This window comes from Lygodium microphyllum, chromosome 11 (genome assembly GCF_053477565.2).
Source record: "Lygodium microphyllum isolate KBCC chromosome 11, Lygodium_microphyllum_v1.1.10, whole genome shotgun sequence".
In the NCBI taxonomy this organism is placed as follows: Eukaryota; Viridiplantae; Streptophyta; class Polypodiopsida; order Schizaeales; family Lygodiaceae; genus Lygodium; species Lygodium microphyllum.
Window position 1 is genome coordinate 15,918,160 of NC_141145.1, and position 3,401 is coordinate 15,921,560.

A 3,401-nucleotide genomic window follows, 5' to 3' on the forward strand; every position below is an offset into this window, starting at 1 on the left:
AATGCCCAATGCCCCTATTAGCTTCTCCTCCCTTTGGGAGCCTTACAACATATGGCACTTGGGACATGGACAAGTAACTAAGAGGTGGGAATTTGAGTGAAATACTAAGGCCTTCCATGGTGTAGGCCAAAAACCAATCTTGAAGGTTAGGTTAAGGGGGGTCGATAATGTGATGACTCCCAGATTAATGACATTGTAGCGGCAAACCAATTTTGTGCGAATGTCTTTAACTGATGAAGTTGAGTCTCTTTACTGGTCAAAGAGGGATTATAGGCTACTGTCCCAAAATTGGGTTCCTAATCCTTTCTTTCTCAAGGCTCTCCAAAGTCACATTTCCGTGGGCACTTTTAGTTACAACACAAGAATTCATAAGATAATGGGAAGGGTGTGAAGTGAATGGTAGGGTCGAGATTTTGTTTCGTGTTGCCTAATCTACATGTTTGTTGCAATGCCAACCCTATGATCACAATGCTCATTTGGTCTGCACTCGAGCAAGTTGATGGGGGGAAGTCGCCTAATGGCCCCCTTACCCTAGTTTTTGAAAATTGTCTTCTAACGCTTTTGCCAATTGGCTGCACCGTGTTTGGTGTCTTTTTGAATCGGGCACTGCCCTTCTCATCTTTATATTCTCTCCTCTCGAGAGTCTCTCCATCCACGTTAATATATTCTCTCTCTCTCTCTCTCTCTCTCTCTCTCTCTCATATGCATATTCGTGAGTCGAATAGCTATTAGCCTAGTTGATACGTTTTGAGCCTCTCCTCTACTCAATTCGCCGGCCTTTTCACTCCTCCAGCTCGTGTCGCAGAATCAGCAGGAACACGGCACCCCCTGCCTCGACAGGCAGCTTCGCCCCTCCTTCCAAAGGGGCCGCGACCTCCTGATGCTCAGGCCGTCCAAGGAAGGGAGATCTGCTCGCCGAATGCTCCTGCTGGCTCTCTGTTCATGTCTGCGCCCGGCCCATCTTCTCTGCCTGCAGCTGTCACCCCAATCTTCGACCCCGCCGGAAAATTACGCCCTTAGGTCGCTCTGTCCCTGCCTCGGACATGGCTGTGATGCCCAAAGCAGAAGAGCTCTGGATCAGAGAGGTCTGGGCCGACAACCTCGACGAAGAAATCGCCCTGATCCGTGACATTGTTGATGACTACCCCTACCTGGCCATGGATACGGAATTCCCTGGCGTCGTAGTGCGCTCTGTCGGAGCTTTCAGCACAAACGCAGAGTGCTTGTATCAGTCCCTGAGGGCTAATGTCAACATGTTGAAGCTCATACAGTTAGGATTGACTTTCTCGGATGAACAGGGCACTTTGCCAAAGTGTGGCACTGACAAGTTCTGCGTATGGCAGTTCAATTTCTGTGAATTCAGTCTTCAAGATGATGTCTATGCCCAGGACTCGGTGGAACTCTTGAGACAGGCGGGCATTGACTTCAAAAAAAATCAGGAGAGAGGCATTGAGTTTCAGAGGTTTGGAGAGCTCCTTATGTCTTCTGGGGTTGTGCTGAACTCCAGCATGCACTGGGTCACCTTCCATTGTGCATATGATTTCGGGTATCTTTTGAAGCTGCTTACCTGCAGGCAGCTCCCACCACAGGAATCTGAGTTTTTCAGCCTCTTGAGGGTCTTCTTTCCCATTTTGTACGACATCAAGTACATCATGAAGTTTCACAATCTGCATGGGGGTCTAAATAGGTTAGCTGAAACCCTGGGCATTGAGAGGATTGGGTCCTCTCATCAGGCGAGTTCGGATAGTTTGCTTACATCCTATGTGTTTCACAAGCTGAAGGATGTTTATTGCGATGGATCTGTTGAAAAGTATGCAGGAGTTGTGTTTGGGTTAGGTGTGGATGGTGATACATCTGATTTGGTGAAGAGGCAGGGCTAGGCAAATTGACCTACCCTCCCTTCAGTTGTACATTGAGGAATATTTTAATTATAGGTTCTTTGTTCTACACTGTTTTTCATTTATCCCAGTGGATGATTGGGGTGTATGCTGGTCTTTGATGTTCTGTTCATGCTGATGCAAACCCAGACTGCTTGTCATAAATCCGTCGGGGCTATGGGTTTATAATGTTTTTGTGTGGTTACCTAATTACTTTAATCAATGGAAGGGACCTAAACAAGTGTTCATTTCATTTGGACTGGGCGAGAACAATTGCAAATACTAGCTGCCACAACCTAGGGTCCGCAATGTGTCAGGCAATTTCAAGAATGTTGTTTATTTACAGCAGCTATTGGCTTAACAGTTTTGAATAAGATAGATGGGCAAAAGATGTGGTTATTTGACAATTTTCTTTATTCAATGATGGGTTATCACTGTAATGATTGTACGTTCCTCTTATCTCGGTGTTTTCAAACAACAAAAAAAGCATTATGATTGAAAATTTCTGTGAACCCTTTTAGCCTAACTTTGCTTGAAACATTGAGCTACCCATACAAATTGATCTTTGCCATGGCGAAATGGGCTGATTATGTTTGCTCAGTGTGTCAGAAAGTGAGATCTTTCTTTCTTCAGAAATTGTAGATGAGTTGCTGCATTTTGTGGTGGAGGTGTACAATAGTGCTGGGCTTCTTTTGTTTAGATGGCTGATTTGGGTGCTGTGCATAACAACAAGCAGGCTTGCTAATTGGATGTATCTTTCTTAAGAAATTTTAGATGGCTTGCTACCTTTTGAGGCAAAGGTGTACTATAGTGCTGGGCTTCCTCTGTTTACTGGGCGGTCTTCTGATGCTGTATATTAATAACAAGCAAGCTTACTCATCAGAGAGTTTGAACTTGTGTTGATACAGTTGTGACCTTGTTTGATATGTTTGCCTAGTTGTCTGTCAGAACCTGCACGAGTGGTTTGTGCTTAAAGTATGATGAAATATGGCGATAACAAAGGAGGCTGTATGTTGAAGGAAGATCTGGGTGCGTGAGAGAGTTAGCCAAGCTAACAGTAAAGGACATGCTGGGGGTTAGATATATTGAAGTGATGGAACAGTGCATGTGATTTGCTTGTATAAGGCTTGAAGCTGTTGATACACTTGCCTCCTTTGGACTTGTTGAGAGAGACTTTTCTACTACAGAAATTGACTGTTGAGTTTACCAACTCGGACGAGCATAGGCAGTATTAGTCCAGGACCAGTTTAGGTGTTCTGTTTGATGGCCTTTTGTTTGATGGTTCAATTATGCTAGTGGGACATAGTCCTATCGAATGTGATTTACAGCCATGTGCCTATCTAAAAGTAGCATTTACTATTTTACCCACTTGGGTATCACTCGAGGTGTTTAATGCAGGTATTTGTGATCCCTTGTGCTTGTTACATATAATTTCACAGTGCATTGGTTGCTGTGTAACAGAATATAGGGTTGTTTGAAGCAGGCAGCTAAGATCACATAATTTGCAAACCATTGGCATAGAAT

At 44.4% G+C, this 3,401-nt stretch overlaps 1 pseudogene; it reads left to right on the top strand.

Annotated features, from left to right (window-relative positions):
- The first annotated feature begins 687 nt into the window (after window positions 1–687).
- Window positions 688–1,947, top strand: LOC148028568 (putative CCR4-associated factor 1 homolog 6 pseudogene; annotated as a pseudogene).
- The last annotated feature ends 1,454 nt before the right edge of the window (window positions 1,948–3,401 follow it).